Raw genomic sequence first — 16,636 nt, 5'->3', positions numbered from 1 at the left:
CGATGTGGAATTCATGGTCCCCTTTTGCCTTGACAATGAGAGGTGCAATGCGGAAGGGTTGACGTGAAAAGAAGCAGTAGGGTGTCTGGGTGACGGAGGCGTGGTGTTTTAGCAGCGAGAAGCTGAAGTGGGAAATAGCAGGTGATGCATGGAATTTGTCAGAAGTGTGGAGAAAGCATGCGAATGGATTGAAAAGCGATGTTGATGAAACGTTGATTGCGATCTTTTGAAGCGATGGGAAAATAGGAAGAGAGTAGCGAAAGGAGAATTGAGTGGAGGCAGCGTAAAGCGTGGGGAAGCGTAGGTGTGGTTATGGTGGAAAGTTGATTTGAAAGAGTTTTAATGTGCGCTGTCGAGGGGTGCAGAGAGTTGATGAAGGCGGGAAGTTGTTAACGCTGGTATGGTGGAGAGGTGTATGAGAGGTGAAATTGTAGTGCAGTGATCATGGTGATGAAGTGTAGTGGAAGCGAGGTCGAGAAAGAAGAAACTGAGGGAACTGTCAGTGGTGTGGAGAGACGTGTTGTCACGTGTTCAAATAGATGTAATGAGGAGCGCACGTGCCTGGTAGCATTGGTGGTTCAGTGGTAGAATTCTCGCCTGCCACGCGGGAGCCCCGGGTTCGATTCCCGGCCAATGCATCTTGTTGTTTGGTGCTGTTTGTTGAAGTCTCCTTTCTACCGAATCGTGCCGCGTTTGTGGCCTGGTTTTGCTTTGCAACTTTTTAGCTTACACCTGGTGCCACAAGGTTGAGTCGTTTTTCTTCAGCACTTAGAAACCGACAAATACTGAGAATGCTCTTGAAATAAGACGCTCAGCCTTTCATCTCTCTCGCCGTCGTCAGCTTCGTTGGTCAGCATTCGCAAGACGTCTACTTTCATGACATGACTCATTTTCCACTGCTGAATTCGAATCACTTGGCACACTTGCATGCGTAACGATCCTTCAAGTGATCTACTCCTATGTCGTCATGAATTGACGTCCATAAGGAATTTGCGAGACTGCAATAACGTATCGTTCAGGCAAGGTCTGGACGATGACAACAATGCAATTGGAAATCAAATCTGAATGACAGGAGGCCACCAGTTCCAGCGTAATTGGGGGGTGTGCTGGGGAGTTCACACCCTGTGTTTTTCCAGAGTAAGTTGAAAGCTTCCCACCTGTGTTGCGCGAGAGGTTTCTTATGTTGCTGGGAAAGACCAAGCGTCACTGTCACATGAGGGAATGCATTTGCAGCTCCTCAAGGCAGAAGTCCCTTATGGTGATGTGCAGCAGTCCAACAACTTCCACTCAGGACGGGAAATGCCTGATATCTTCCAATAGCAGGGCGAGAGTATTTTGGCCAAAGCTGCTAACCACAGTCAGCAGCGGTATCACGGTAGGGCAAACGATGGGCAAGAAGACTCTCAAATTCTGACAGGGGTTTTTTAGTTGTAAAGTCAAAAGTGGCAGTGTTGATATCAGTTGAAAGTCGGCCGCGAAGCAAAAGCAGAATTCATTTGTGAATTCATCCTTGTTCCATGTGGTGAATGTCCACCGATGTGGGATTCATGGTCCCCTTTTGCCTTGACAAAGAGAGGTGAAATGCGGAAGGGTTGAAGTGAAAAGAAGCAGTAGGGTGTCTGGGTGACGGAGGCGTGGTGTTTTAGCAGCGAGAAGCTGAAGTGGGAAATAGCAGGTGATGCATGGAATTTGTCAGAAGTGTGGAGAAAGCATGTGAATGGATTGAAAAGCGATGTTGATGTAAAGTTGATTGCGATGTTTTGAAGCGATGGGAAAATAGGAAGAGAGTAGCGAAAGGAGAATTGAGTGGAGGCAGCGTAAAGCGTGGGGAAGCGTTGGTGTGGTTATGGTGGAAAGTTGATTTGAAAGAGTTTTAATGTGGGCTGTAGAGGGGTGCAGAGAGTTGAGGAAGGCGGGAAGTTGTTAACGCTGGTATGGTGGAGAGGTGTATGAGAGGTGAAATTGTAGTGCAGTGATCATGGTGATGAAGTGCAGTGGAAGCGAGGTCGAGAAAGATGAAGGTGAGGGAACTGTCAGTGGTGTGAAGAGACGTGTTGTCACGTCTTCAAATAGATGTAATGAGGAGCGCGCGTCATTGCTGGCTTTGGTGGTTCAGTGATAGAATTCTCGCCTGCCACGCTGGAGCCCCGGGTTCCATACCCGGCCAATGCCGCTTGTTGTTTGTGCTGTTTGTTGAAGTCTCCTTTCTACCGAATCGTGCCGCGTTTGTGGCCTGGTTTTGCTTTGCAACTTTTTAGCTTACACCTGGTGCCACAAGGTTGAGTCGTTTTTCTTCAGCACTTAGAAACCGACAAATACTGAGAATGCTCTTGAAAATAAGACGCTCAGCCTTTCATCTCTCTCGCCGTCGTCAGCTTCGTTGGTCAGCATTCGCAAGACGTCTACTTTCATGACATGACTCATTTTCCACTGTTGAATTCGAATCACTTGGCACACTTGCATGCGTAACGATCCTTTAAGTGATCTACTCCTATGTCGGCATGAATTGACGTCCACAAGGAATTTGCGAGACTACAATAACGTATCGTTCAGGCAAGGTCTGGACGATAACAACGATGCAATTGGAAATCAAATCTGAATGACAGGAGGCCACCAGTTCCAGCGGAATTGGGGGGTGTGCTGGGGAGTTCACACTTTGTGTTTTTCCAGAGTAAGTTGAAAGCTTCCCACCTGTGTTGCGCGAGAGGTGTCTTATGTGGCTTGGAAAGGCCAAGCGTCACTGTCACATGAGGGAATGCATTTGCAGCTGCTCAAGGCAGAAGTCCCTAATGGTGATGTGCAGCAGTCCAACAACTTCCACTCAGGACGGGAAATGCCTCACATCTTCCAATATCAGGGCGAGAGTATTTCGGCCAAAGCTGCTAACCACAGTCAGCAGCGGTATCACGGTAGGGCAAACGATGGGCAAGAAGACTCTCAAATTCTGACAGGGGTTTTTTAGTTGTAAAGTCAAAAGTGGCAGTGTTGATATCAGTTGAAAGTCGGCCGCGAAGCAAAAGCAGAATTCATTTGTGAATTCATCCTTGTTCCATGTGGTGAATGTCCACCGATGTGGAATTCATGGTCCCCTTTTGCCTTGACAATGAGAGGTGCAATGCGGAAGGGTTGACGTGAAAAGAAGCAGTCGGGTGTCTGGGTGACGGAGGCGTGGTGTTTTAGCAGCGAGAAGCTGAAGTGGGAAATAGCAGGTGATGCATGGAATTTGTCAGAAGTGTGGAGAAAGCATGCGAATGGATTGAAAAGCGATGTTGATGAAACGTTGATTGCGATGTTTTGAAGCGATGGGAAAATAGGAAGAGAGTAGCGAAAGGAGAATTGAGTGGAGGCAGCGTAAAGCGTGGGGAAGCGTAGGTGTGGTTATGGTGGAAAGTTGATTTGAAAGAGTTTTAATGTGCGCTGTCGAGGGGTGCAGAGAGTTGAGGAAGGCGGGAAGTTGTTAACGCTGGTATGGTGGAGAGGTGTATGAGAGGTGAAATTGTAGTGCAGTGATCATGGTGATGAAGTGTAGTGGAAGCGAGGTCGAGAAAGAAGAAACTGAGGGAACTGTCAGTGGTGTGGAGAGACGTGTTGTCACGTGTTCAAATAGATGTAATGAGGAGCGCACGTGCCTGGTAGCATTGGTGGTTCAGTGGTAGAATTCTCGCCTGCCACGCGGGAGGCCCGGGTTCGATTCCCGGCCAATGCATCTTGTTGTTTGGTGCTATTTGTTGAAGTCTCCTTTCTACCGAATCGGGCCGCGTTTGTGGCCTGGTTTTGCTTTGCAACTTTTTAGCTTACACCTGGTGCCACAAGGTTGAGTCGTTTTTCTTCAGCACTTAGAAACCGACAAATACTGAGAATGCTCTTGAAATAAGACGCTCAGCCTTTCATCTCTCTCGCCGTCGTCAGCTTCGTTGGTCAGCATTCGCAAGACGTCTACTTTCATGACATGACTCATTTTCCACTGCTGAATTCGAATCACTTGGCACACTTGCATGCGTAACGATCCTTCAAGTGATCTACTCCTATGTCGTCATGAATTGACGTCCATAAGGAATTTGCGAGACTGCAATAACGTATCGTTCAGGCAAGGTCTGGACGATGACAACAATGCAATTGGAAATCAAATCTGAATGACAGGAGGCCACCAGTTCCAGCGTAATTGGGGGGTGTGCTGGGGAGTTCACACCCTGTGTTTTTCCAGAGTAAGTTGAAAGCTTCCCACCTGTGTTGCGCGAGAGGTTTCTTATGTTGCTGGGAAAGACCAAGCGTCACTGTCACATGAGGGAATGCATTTGCAGCTCCTCAAGGCAGAAGTCCCTTATGGTGATGTGCAGCAGTCCAACAACTTCCACTCAGGACGGGAAATGCCTGACATCTTCCAATAGCAGGGCGAGAGTATTTTGGCCAAAGCTGCTAACCACAGGCAGCAGCGGTATCACGGTAGGGCAAACGATGGGCAAGAAGACTCTCAAATTCTGACAGGGGTTTTTTAGTTGTAAAGTCAAAAGTGGCAGTGTTGATATCAGTTGAAAGTCGGCCGCGAAGCAAAAGCAGAATTCATTTGTGAATTCATCCTTGTTCCATGTGGTGAATGTCCACCGATGTGGAATTCATGGTCCCCTTTTGCCTTGACAAAGAGAGGTGAAATGCGGAAGGGTTGAAGTGAAAAGAAGCAGTAGGGTGTCTGGGTGACGGAGGAGTGGTGTTTTAGCAGCGAGAAGCTGAAGTGGGAAATAGCAGGTGATGCATGGAATTTGTCAGAAGTGTGGAGAAAGCATGTGAATGGATTGAAAAGCGATGTTGATGTAAAGTTGATTGCGATGTTTTGAAGCGATGGGAAAATAGGAAGAGAGTAGCGAAAGGAGAATTGAGTGGAGGCAGCGTAAAGCGTGGGGAAGCGTAGGTGTGGTTATGGTGGAAAGTTGATTTGAAAGAGTTTTAATGTGGGCTGTAGAGGGGTGCAGAGAGTTGAGGAAGGCGGGAAGTTGTTAACGCTGGTATGGTGGAGAGGTGTATGAGAGGTGAAATTGTAGTGCAGTGATCATGGTGATGAAGTGTAGTGGAAGCGAGGTCGAGAAAGATGAAGGTGAGGGAACTGTCAGTGGTGTGAAGAGACGTGTTGTCACGTCTTCAAATAGATGTAATGAGGAGCGCGCGTCATTGCTGGCTTTGGTGGTTCAGTGGTAGAATTCTCGCCTGCCACGCGGGAGGCCCGGGTTCCATTCCCGGCCAATGCATCTTGTTGTTTGTGCTGTTTGTTGAAGTCTCCTTTCTACCGAATCGTGCCGCGTTTGTGGCCTGGTTTTGCTTTGCAACTTTTTAGCTTACACCTGGTGCCACAAGGTTGAGTCGTTTTTCTTCAGCACTTAGAAACCGACAAATACTGAGAATGCGCTTGAAATAAGACGCTCAGCCTTTCATCTCTCTCGCCGTCGTCAGCTTCGTTGGTCAGCATTCGCAAGACGTCTACTTTCATGACATGACTCATTTTCCACTGCTGAATTCGAATCACTTGGCACACTTGCATGCGTAACGATCCTTCAAGTGATCTACTCCTATGTCGTCATGAATTGACGTCCATAAGGAATTTGCGAGACTGCAATAACGTATCGTTCAGGCAAGGTCTGGACGATGACAACAATGCAATTGGAAATCAAATCTGAATGACAGGAGGCCACCAGTTCCAGCGTAATTGGGGGGTGTGCTGGGGAGTTCACACCCTGTGTTTTTCCAGAGTAAGTTGAAAGCTTCCCACCTGTGTTGCGCGAGAGGTTTCTTATGTTGCTGGGAAAGACCAAGCGTCACTGTCACATGAGGGAATGCATTTGCAGCTCCTCAAGGCAGAAGTCCCTTATGGTGATGTGCAGCAGTCCAACAACTTCCACTCAGGACGGGAAATGCCTGACATCTTCCAATAGCAGGGCGAGAGTATTTTGGCCAAAGCTGCTAACCACAGGCAGCAGCGGTATCACGGTAGGGCAAACGATGGGCAAGAAGACTCTCAAATTCTGACAGGGGTTTTTTAGTTGTAAAGTCAAAAGTGGCAGTGTTGATATCAGTTGAAAGTCGGCCGCGAAGCAAAAGCAGAATTCATTTGTGAATTCATCCTTGTTCCATGTGGTGAATGTCCACCGATGTGGGATTCATGGTCCCCTTTTGCCTTGACAAAGAGAGGTGAAATGCGGAAGGGTTGAAGTGAAAAGAAGCAGTAGGGTGTCTGTGTGACGGAGGCGTGGTGTTTTAGCAGCGAGAAGCTGAAGTGGGAAATAGCAGGTGATGCATGGAATTTGTCAGAAGTGTGGAGAAAGCATGTGAATGGATTGAAAAGCGATGTTGATGTAAAGTTGATTGCGATGTTTTGAAGCGATGGGAAAATAGGAAGAGAGTAGCGAAAGGAGAATTGAGTGGAGGCAGCGTAAAGCGTGGGGAAGCGTAGGTGTGGTTATGGTGGAAAGTTGATTTGAAAGAGTTTTAATGTGGGCTGTAGAGGGGTGCAGAGAGTTGAGGAAGGCGGGAAGTTGTTAACGCTGGTATGGTGGAGAGGTGTATGAGAGGTGAAATTGTAGTGCAGTGATCATGGTGATGAAGTGTAGTGGAAGCGAGGTCGAGAAAGATGAAGGTGAGGGAACTGTCAGTGGTGTGAAGAGACGTGTTGTCACGTCTTCAAATAGATGTAATGAGGAGCGCGCGTCATTGCTGGCTTTGGTGGTTCAGTGGTAGAATTCTCGCCTGCCACGCGGGAGGCCCGGGTTCCATTCCCGGCCAATGCATCTTGTTGTTTGTGCTGTTTGTTGAAGTCTCCTTTCTACCGAATCGTGCCGCGTTTGTGGCCTGGTTTTGCTTTGCAACTTTTTAGCTTACACCTGGTGCCACAAGGTTGAGTCGTTTTTCTTCAGCACTTAGAAACCGACAAATACTGAGAATGCGCTTGAAATAAGACGCTCAGCCTTTCATCTCTCTCGCCGTCGTCAGCTTCGTTGGTCAGCATTCGCAAGACGTCTACTTTCATGACATGACTCATTTTCCACTGCTGAATTCGAATCACTTGGCACACTTGCATGCGTAACGATCCTTCAAGTGATCTACTCCTATGTCGTCATGAATTGACGTCCATAAGGAATTTGCGAGACTGCAATAACGTATCGTTCAGGCAAGGTCTGGACGATGACAACAATGCAATTGGAAATCAAATCTGAATGACAGGAGGCCACCAGTTCCAGCGTAATTGGGGGGTGTGCTGGGGAGTTCACACCCTGTGTTTTTCCAGAGTAAGTTGAAAGCTTCCCACCTGTGTTGCGCGAGAGGTTTCTTATGTTGCTGGGAAAGACCAAGCGTCACTGTCACATGAGGGAATGCATTTGCAGCTCCTCAAGGCAGAAGTCCCTTATGGTGATGTGCAGCAGTCCAACAACTTCCACTCAGGACGGGAAATGCCTGACATCTTCCAATAGCAGGGCGAGAGTATTTTGGCCAAAGCTGCTAACCACAGGCAGCAGCGGTATCACGGTAGGGCAAACGATGGGCAAGAAGACTCTCAAATTCTGACAGGGGTTTTTTAGTTGTAAAGTCAAAAGTGGCAGTGTTGATATCAGTTGAAAGTCGGCCGCGAAGCAAAAGCAGAATTCATTTGTGAATTCATCCTTGTTCCATGTGGTGAATGTCCACCGATGTGGGATTCATGGTCCCCTTTTGCCTTGACAAAGAGAGGTGAAATGCGGAAGGGTTGAAGTGAAAAGAAGCAGTAGGGTGTCTGGGTGACGGAGGCGTGGTGTTTTAGCAGCGAGAAGCTGAAGTGGGAAATAGCAGGTGATGCATGGAATTTGTCAGAAGTGTGGAGAAAGCATGTGAATGGATTGAAAAGCGATGTTGATGTAAAGTTGATTGCGATGTTTTGAAGCGATGGGAAAATAGGAAGAGAGTAGCGAAAGGAGAATTGAGTGGAGGCAGCGTAAAGCGTGGGGAAGCGTTGGTGTGGTTATGGTGGAAAGTTGATTTGAAAGAGTTTTAATGTGGGCTGTAGAGGGGTGCAGAGAGTTGAGGAAGGCGGGAAGTTGTTAACGCTGGTATGGTGGAGAGGTGTATGAGAGGTGAAATTGTAGTGCAGTGATCATGGTGATGAAGTGCAGTGGAAGCGAGGTCGAGAAAGATGAAGGTGAGGGAACTGTCAGTGGTGTGAAGAGACGTGTTGTCACGTCTTCAAATAGATGTAATGAGGAGCGCGCGTCATTGCTGGCTTTGGTGGTTCAGTGGTAGAATTCTCGCCTGCCACGCGGGAGGCCCGGGTTCCATTCCCGGCCAATGCCGCTTGTTGTTTGTGCTGTTTGTTGAAGTCTCCTTTCTACCGAATCGTGCCGCGTTTGTGGCCTGGTTTTGCTTTGCAACTTTTTAGCTTACACCTGGTGCCACAAGGTTGAGTCGTTTTTCTTCAGCACTTAGAAACCGACAAATACTGAGAATGCTCTTGAAAATAAGACGCTCAGCCTTTCATCTCTCTCGCCGTCGTCAGCTTCGTTGGTCAGCATTCGCAAGACGTCTACTTTCATGACATGACTCATTTTCCACTGTTGAATTCGAATCACTTGGCACACTTGCATGCGTAACGATCCTTTAAGTGATCTACTCCTATGTCGGCATGAATTGACGTCCACAAGGAATTTGCGAGACTACAATAACGTATCGTTCAGGCAAGGTCTGGACGATAACAACGATGCAATTGGAAATCAAATCTGAATGACAGGAGGCCACCAGTTCCAGCGGAATTGGGGGGTGTGCTGGGGAGTTCACACTTTGTGTTTTTCCAGAGTAAATTGAAAGCTTCCCACCTGTGTTGCGCGAGAGGTGTCTTATGTGGCTTGGAAAGGCCAAGCGTCACTGTCACATGAGGGAATGCATTTGCAGCTGCTCAAGGCAGAAGTCCCTAATGGTGATGTGCAGCAGTCCAACAACTTCCACTCAGGACGGGAAATGCCTCACATCTTCCAATATCAGGGCGAGAGTATTTCGGCCAAAGCTGCTAACCACAGTCAGCAGCGGTATCACGGTAGGGCAAACGATGGGCAAGAAGACTCTGAAATTCTGACAGGGGTTTTTTAGTTGTAAAGTCAAAAGTGGCAGTGTTGATATCAGTTGAAAGTCGGCCGCGAAGCAAAAGCAGAATTCATTTGTGAATTCATCCTTGTTCCATGTGGTGAATGTCCACCGATGTGGAAGTCATGGTCCCCTTTTGCCTTGACAATGAGAGGTGCAATGCGGAAGGGTTGACGTGAAAAGAAGCAGTAGGGTGTCTGTGTGACGGAGGCGTGGTGTTTTAGCAGCGAGAAGCTGAAGTGGGAAATAGCAGGTGATGCATGGAATTTGTCAGAAGTGTGGAGAAAGCATGCGAATGGATTGAAAAGCGATGTTGATGAAACGTTGATTGCGATGTTTTGAAGCGATGGGAAAATAGGAAGAGAGTAGCGAAAGGAGAATTGAGTGGAGGCAGCGTAAAGCGTGGGGAAGCGTAGGTGTGGTTATGGTGGAAAGTTGATTTGAAAGAGTTTTAATGTGGGCTGTCGAGGGGTGCAGAGAGTTGAGGAAGGCGGGAAGTTGTTAACGCTGGTATGGTGGAGAGGTGTATGAGAGGTGAAATTGTAGTGCAGTGATCATGGTGATGAAGTGTAGTGGAAGCGAGGTCGAGAAAGAAGAAACTGAGGGAACTGTCAGTGGTGTGGAGAGACGTGTTGTCACGTGTTCAAATAGATGTAATGAGGAGCGCACGTGCCTGGTAGCATTGGTGGTTCAGTGGTAGAATTCTCGCCTGCCACGCGGGAGGCCCGGGTTCGATTCCCGGCCAATGCATCTTGTTGTTTGGTGCTATTTGTTGAAGTCTCCTTTCTACCGAATCGGGCCGCGTTTGTGGCCTGGTTTTGCTTTGCAACTTTTTAGCTTACACCTGGTGCCACAAGGTTGAGTCGTTTTTCTTCAGCACTTAGAAACCGACAAATACTGAGAATGCTCTTGAAATAAGACGCTCAGCCTTTCATCTCTCTCGCCGTCGTCAGCTTCGTTGGTCAGCATTCGCAAGACGTCTACTTTCATGACATGACTCATTTTCCACTGCTGAATTCGAATCACTTGGCACACTTGCATGCGTAACGATCCTTTAAGTGATCTACTCCTATGTCGGCATGAATTGACGTCCACAAGGAATTTGCGAGACTGCAATAACGTATCGTTCAGGCAAGGTCTGGACGGTAACAACAATGCAATTGGAAATCAAATCTGAATGACAGGAGGCCACCAGTTCCAGCGTAATTGGGGGGTGTGCTGGGGAGTTCACACTGTGTTTTTCCAGAGTAAGTTGAAAGCTTCCCACCTGTGTTGCGCGAGAGGTGTCTTATGTTGCTGGGAAAGACCAAGCGTCACTGTCACATGAGGGAATGCATTTGCAGCTCCTCAAGGCAGAAGTCCCTTATGGTGATGTGCAGCAGTCCAACAACTTCCACTCAGGACGGGAAATGCCTTACATCTTCCAATAGCAGGGGGAGAGTATTTCGGCCAAAGCTGCTAACCAGAGTCAGCAGCGGTATCACGGTAGGGCAAACGATGGGCAAGAAGACTCTCAAATTCTGACAGGGGTTTTTTAGTTGTAAAGTCAAAAGTGGCAGTGTTGATATCAGTTGAAAGTCGGCCGCGAAGCAAAAGCAGAATTCATTTGTGAATTCATCCTTGTTCCATGTGGTGAATGTCCACCGATGTGGAATTCATGGTCCCCTTTTGCCTTGACAAAGAGAGGTGAAATGCGGAAGGGTTGAAGTGAAAAGAAGCAGTAGGGTGTCTGTGTGACGGAGGCGTGGTGTTTTAGCAGCGAGAAGCTGAAGTGGGAAATAGCAGGTGATGCATGGAATTTGTCAGAAGTGTGGAGAAAGCATGTGAATGGATTGAAAAGCGATGTTGATGTAAAGTTGATTGCGATGTTTTGAAGCGATGGGAAAATAGGAAGAGAGTAGCGAAAGGAGAATTGAGTGGAGGCAGCGTAAAGCGTGGGGAAGCGTAGGTGTGGTTATGGTGGAAAGTTGATTTGAAAGAGTTTTAATGTGGGCTGTAGAGGGGTGCAGAGAGTTGAGGAAGGCGGGAAGTTGTTAACGCTGGTATGGTGGAGAGGTGTATGAGAGGTGAAATTGTAGTGCAGTGATCATGGTGATGAAGTGTAGTGGAAGCGAGGTCGAGAAAGAAGAAACTGAGGGAACTGTCAGTGGTGTGGAGAGACGTGTTGTCACGTGTTCAAATAGATGTAATGAGGAGCGCACGTGCCTGGTAGCATTGGTGGTTCAGTGGTAGAATTCTCGCCTGCCACGCGGGAGGCCCGGGTTCGATTCCCGGCCAATGCATCTTGTTGTTTGGTGCTATTTGTTGAAGTCTCCTTTCTACCGAATCGGGCCGCGTTTGTGGCCTGGTTTTGCTTTGCAACTTTTTAGCTTACACCTGGTGCCACAAGGTTGAGTCGTTTTACTTCAGCACTTAGAAACCGACAAATACTGAGAATGCTCTTGAAATAAGACGCTCAGCCTTTCATCTCTCTCGCCGTCGTCAGCTTCGTTGGTCAGCATTCGCAAGACGTCTACTTTCATGACATGACTCATTTTCCACTGCTGAATTCGAATCACTTGGCACACTTGCATGCGTAACGATCCTTTAAGTGATCTACTCCTATGTCGGCATGAATTGACGTCCATAAGGAATTTGCGAGACTGCAATAACGTATCGTTCAGGCAAGGTCTGGTCGATAACAACAATGCAATTGGAAATCAAATCTGAATGACAGGAGGCCACCAGTTCCAGCGGAATTGGGGGTGTGCTGGGGAGTTCACACTTTGTGTTTTTCCAGAGTAAATTGAAAGCTTCCCACCTGTGTTGCGCGAGTGGTGTCTTATGTTGCTGGGAAAGGCCAAGCGTCACTGTCACATGAGGGAATGCATTTGCAGCTCCTCAAGGCCGAAGTCCCTAATGGTGATGTGCAGCAGTCCAACACCTTCCACTCTGGACGGTAAATGCTTGACATCTTCCAATTGCAGGTCGAGCGTAATTCGGCCAAAGCTGCTAACCACAGTCAGCAGCGGTATCACGGTAGGGCAAACAATGGGCAAGAAGACTCTCAAATTCTGACAGGGGTTTGTTAGTTGTCAAGTCAAAAGTGGCAGTGTTGATATCAGTTGAACGTCGGCCGCAAAGCAAAAGCAGAAATTCATTTGTTAATTCAAGATAATAAAATGTGAGGCTGGATGAACACAGCAGGCCCAGCAGCATCTCAGGAGCACAAAAGCTGACGTTTCGGGCCTAGACCCTTCATCAGAGAGGGGGATGGGGAGAGGTAACTGGAATAAATAGGGAGAGAGGGGAAGGTGGGCCAAAGATGGAGAGAAAAGAAGATAGGTAGAGAGGAGAATATAGGTGAGGAGGTAGGGAGGGGATAGGTCAGTCCAGGGAAGACGGACAGGTCAAGGAGGTGGGATGAGGTTCGTAGGTAGGAAATGGAGGTGCGGCTTGAGGTGGGAGGAAGGGATGGGTGAGAGGAAGAACAGGTTAGGGAAGCAGAGACAGGCTGGGCTGGTTTTGGGATGCAGTTGGGGGAGGGGATGAACTGGGCTGGTTTTGGGATGCGGTGGGGGAAGGGGAGATTTTGAAGCTTGTGAAGTCCGCATTGATACCATTGGGCTGCAGGGTTCCCAAGTGGAATATGAGTTGCTGTTCCTTCAACCTTCGGGTGGCATCATTGTGGCACTGCAGGAGGCCCATGATGGACATGTCGTCTAAAGAATGGGAGGGGGAGTTAAAATGGTTCGCGACTGGGAGGTGCAGTTGTTTATTGCGAACCGAGCGGAGGTGTTGTGCAAAGCGGTCCCCAAGCTTCCGCTTGGTTTCCCCAATGTAGAGGAAGCCACACAGGGTACAATAGATGCAATATACCACATTGGCAGATGTGCAGGTGAACCTCTGCTTCATATGGAAAGTCATCTTGCGGCCTGGGACGGGGGTGAGGGAGGAGGTGTGAGGGCAAGTGTAGCACTTCCTGCGGTTGCAGGGGAAGGTGCTGGGTGTGGTGGGGTTGGAGGGGAGTGTGGAGCGAACAAGGGAGTCACGGAGAGAGTCAGCCTCTGTCAGAAAAGCACCACTTTTGTGAGAACTAAAACGACCCCAGACTGAAAGAAATTTGACAGGGCTTCCTCCAGAAAATTAACTACAACAATTTGCATTTATAGTATGTTACTGATGTAGGAAAGCACTCCCACGACCATGTGCAAAAAAAAATTCATTGTTGGGAGCCAGGTCTGTGTGGTGGGAGTGAGTTCATCTTTGTTTAAGTTCTGAGAGTGCTTCTGGCATCTCTAAACTGATGCTAGAACTTATGCCTGCTATTTGGAAGACTTGAAATCATTTCCTAGTCAACAAGAGTATTGTGTATAAATGGCTTGGGCTTGCACAGATCGCCAATGTGATATTTATTGAAATTACCAGTGGTGCCGACCTGTATGGGAAAATGGGTTGTGTCTGCAGTGTAAATGCTGTGTAAATATAATTTTAATATGAATAATGCAGTATTGTCCTTTTTTTGTTTGTGGAATTTTTCAAAAATGATAATGTTAAGAATGATATTCCCTGAATATTCCCTGAAATTCCTTTTGATCCTTTAAATATTATTTTATCTGATCTCCCTATAAACAACGAAATGGCTAGGCTTGGCAAAGCATAACCACCTCCAGATGGCATCAAACTTGCGCTTTTTAAATTTCTCTCTCCACACTACTCCCTCCAGACCATAAGCTGCATCTATGTTCTGGTGACTAAATTCCTTTTGAGTCATCTCATTAGTTGACAGAATCTTGAGCTTTACGTCTGCTGGATATCAATTATACAAAGTCAGCTTTGTTACACAGTTCTCTGATTGTCTTGCAAATAAACCTATGAAACACCCTTTGTTGTTTTTAAATACATCTGCATTGTTACAGAAGCCATACTTCGAGGGATTATTATCAGCTGTTCCATCAGGTGAGGTAACTGTTACTTCAAAGACAGCTCTCCCTGCCTTACATTGAGTCTTTACTTTTTTGCTTTGAATAAAGCCATTCTCTTTGCCTATTTAGTCTTAATTTATTTCTGTCCCCATTACTACGCAATTTTTAAAGAGTAAAAATTTCATTTGCAAAATGGTAAGGTTTTCAAGTATTTTACTTCTGCAATAATTTTCCCACGATTAGAACAAGGTAGAATATTTTGAGATGTTTCAAAAATTGAAATTCAATAGGAAGAGTAAATGCTTCTACTTCCAGTTCAATTTGTTTTTAAAAAAACTATTGACTAAATGCACAAATTGTTAGAAAAGTTAAAGAACTACAATGGCAAAGTTGTATTGAAAAGAAAAGCCTCTCCACACATACTGCATTGGGGTAGTTCACTGCTAGAATTCTTGCATGATACACTGGGCACCTGATTTTGATGGCTTGATTTTTTTGCTTCAAACATTTATCCTCTTAAGTACTTTGAAAGTACTTAGCTTTATGAATCATTCAGAAAAGTGATTACTACTACAATTGATATCAACTGTTGTAACATCATCCATCTCAATCTCTCAATCACCTTCTCTGCTGCTAAAACCAGCATCCAAGCTTTTAATAACCTTGAAACTTGATTGTTGCAAACAAACTGTCAAACTAGCCTCCCAACACCGACCCTCCCTTTCAGCATTCCAAAGGATCCTGCCCCTCTTCAATGCCCTGGATCACTATTCCAGCACCTTAACACCCATCCCAAATACCTGGCACTTCCCTTGCAAGTGCAGGAGATGCAACACCTGCTCTTTGATCTCCTCTCCTCTCACTACTCTTTGCAGGTGAAATAGTGATTTACTTGTACTTCCTTCAATTTGGTATACACTATTTACTGTCCACAATGCACATCTCCAATGGCAACCGGTGACAAATGGTGTCCCGCAGGGTTCAGTGTTGGGGCCGCAGCTGTTCACTTTATGATCTGGATGAAGGGACTGGGGGCATTCTGGCGAAGTTTGCCAATGATTCGAAGAGAGGTGGATAGGCAGGTAGTACTGAGGAGGTGGAGAGGCTGCAGAAAGATTTAGACAGTTTAGGAGAGTGGTCCAGGAAATGGCTGATGAAATTCAACGTGAGCAAATGTGAGGTTTTGCACTTTGGAAAAAATTATACAAGCATGGATTATTTTTTAAACAGTGAGAAAATTCATAAAGCAGAAGTACAAAGGGATCTTGGAGTGTTGGTCCAGGATTCTCTAAAAGTTAACTTGCAAGTAGTGTCCGTGATTAAGAAAGTGAATGTAATGTTGTCATTTATCTCAAGAGGGTTGGAATATAAAAGCAGCGATGTGCTTCAGAGGCTTTATAAAGCTCTAGTTAGACCCCATTTAGAATACTGTGTGCAAATTTTGGCCCCACACCTCAGGAAGGACATACTGGTGCTGGACCGTGTCTAGCGGAGATTCACACGGATGAACCCTGGAATGGTGGGTTTAATCTACGACGAGCGTCTGAGGATCCTGGGATTGTATTCATTAGAGTTTAGAAGGTTGAGGGGAGATCTAATAGAAACTTACAAGATAATGTATGGCTTAGAAAGGGTGGACGCTAGAAAGTTGTTTCCATTAGGCGGGGAGGCTAGGACCCGTGGGCACAGCCTTAGAATTAGAGGGGGTAAATTTAAAACGGAAATGAGGAGACATTTCTTCAGCCAGAGTGTGGTGGGCCTGTGGAATTCATTGCCACGGAGTGCAGTGGAGGCTGGGACGTTAAAGTCTTCAAGGCAGAGATCGATAAATTCTTGATCTCACAAGGAATCAAGGGCTATGGGGAGAGTGCAGGGATGTGGAGTTGAAATGCCCATCAGCCATGATTAAATGGCGGAGTTGACTCAATGGGCTGAATGGCCTTACTTCCACTCCTACGTCTTACGGTCTTTTGGTTCATACTTCTATCAAGGCTGTAATGGCATTCTGGAACCAAGTTCTTCCAAAAGGAACTGTCATTGGCTATTAAATGCAGCTTGATGGCATTATGGTTTACTCGTCTTATTTTACTGAAGAATCAGAGACAGTAAAAGGGAAGTAGCTTGACGAGATTGTTTTTTCTTTGTGGATGGCACACTCTTTTATATTATAAGGTCAATATCATTGCCATTGCAGTGGAAGCCTAATTAGGAGAATGGGTAGCTCTGGTACTGCACATGCAACGTTACAGATATGATGTGGTCAGTGCCTACAGTATTTATGTGTGTAATGCTATCCACGTCTTAATATCACATGAAATGAGTTGGCGTCCTTGCTCGGTGGATCCGCAACGGCGGAAAACTTAAGAGAAGAGCAAGTATAATTATGATGAATAATCATCCTGGATTCAAAATGTTAATTCTGTTTCTCTCCACAGATGCTGTCACACATAGTGAGGTTCCCCAGTGTTCTGTGTTTGATTGAGCAAAAGTATCCTCACTGCACTTGATTTACATGCTGGACTTCACCACAGCTGGGGATACAAATGTTCTTGGTTGCTAAGAACTGTTTACAACTGGCCAGTTAGCTCAGTTGGTTACAGCATGTTGCTAATAACAACAAGGTTGCAGGTTCGATCCCTGTA

At 46.6% G+C, this 16,636-nt stretch overlaps 7 non-coding genes across 7 annotated transcripts; all 7 read left to right on the top strand.

Moving 5' to 3' along the window:
• Positions 1-567: 567 nt before the first annotated feature.
• trnag-gcc (transfer RNA glycine (anticodon GCC)) lies at positions 568-638 on the top strand. Its single transcript has one exon. It is a non-coding gene; the product is annotated as a tRNA-Gly (tRNA).
• A 2,997-nt stretch (positions 639-3,635) lies between these two features.
• Positions 3,636-3,706, top strand: trnag-gcc (transfer RNA glycine (anticodon GCC)). The gene has a single exon. It is a non-coding gene; the product is annotated as a tRNA-Gly (tRNA).
• Positions 3,707-5,169: 1,463 nt separating this feature from the next.
• On the top strand, positions 5,170-5,240 carry trnag-gcc (transfer RNA glycine (anticodon GCC)). Its single transcript has one exon. It is a non-coding gene; the product is annotated as a tRNA-Gly (tRNA).
• Positions 5,241-6,702: 1,462 nt separating this feature from the next.
• On the top strand, positions 6,703-6,773 carry trnag-gcc (transfer RNA glycine (anticodon GCC)). The gene has a single exon. It is a non-coding gene; the product is annotated as a tRNA-Gly (tRNA).
• Positions 6,774-8,235: 1,462 nt separating this feature from the next.
• Positions 8,236-8,306, top strand: trnag-gcc (transfer RNA glycine (anticodon GCC)). Its single transcript has one exon. It is a non-coding gene; the product is annotated as a tRNA-Gly (tRNA).
• Positions 8,307-9,769: 1,463 nt separating this feature from the next.
• Positions 9,770-9,840, top strand: trnag-gcc (transfer RNA glycine (anticodon GCC)). Its single transcript has one exon. It is a non-coding gene; the product is annotated as a tRNA-Gly (tRNA).
• Positions 9,841-11,301: 1,461 nt separating this feature from the next.
• trnag-gcc (transfer RNA glycine (anticodon GCC)) lies at positions 11,302-11,372 on the top strand. The gene has a single exon. It is a non-coding gene; the product is annotated as a tRNA-Gly (tRNA).
• Positions 11,373-16,636: the final 5,264 nt, after the last annotated feature.

This window comes from Stegostoma tigrinum, chromosome 1 (assembly GCF_030684315.1).
Source record: "Stegostoma tigrinum isolate sSteTig4 chromosome 1, sSteTig4.hap1, whole genome shotgun sequence".
Classification (NCBI taxonomy): Eukaryota; Metazoa; Chordata; class Chondrichthyes; order Orectolobiformes; family Stegostomatidae; genus Stegostoma; species Stegostoma tigrinum.
The sequence above is the reverse complement of the archived record's forward strand: the minus strand, read 5'-3'. Positions and strand labels throughout refer to the sequence as shown.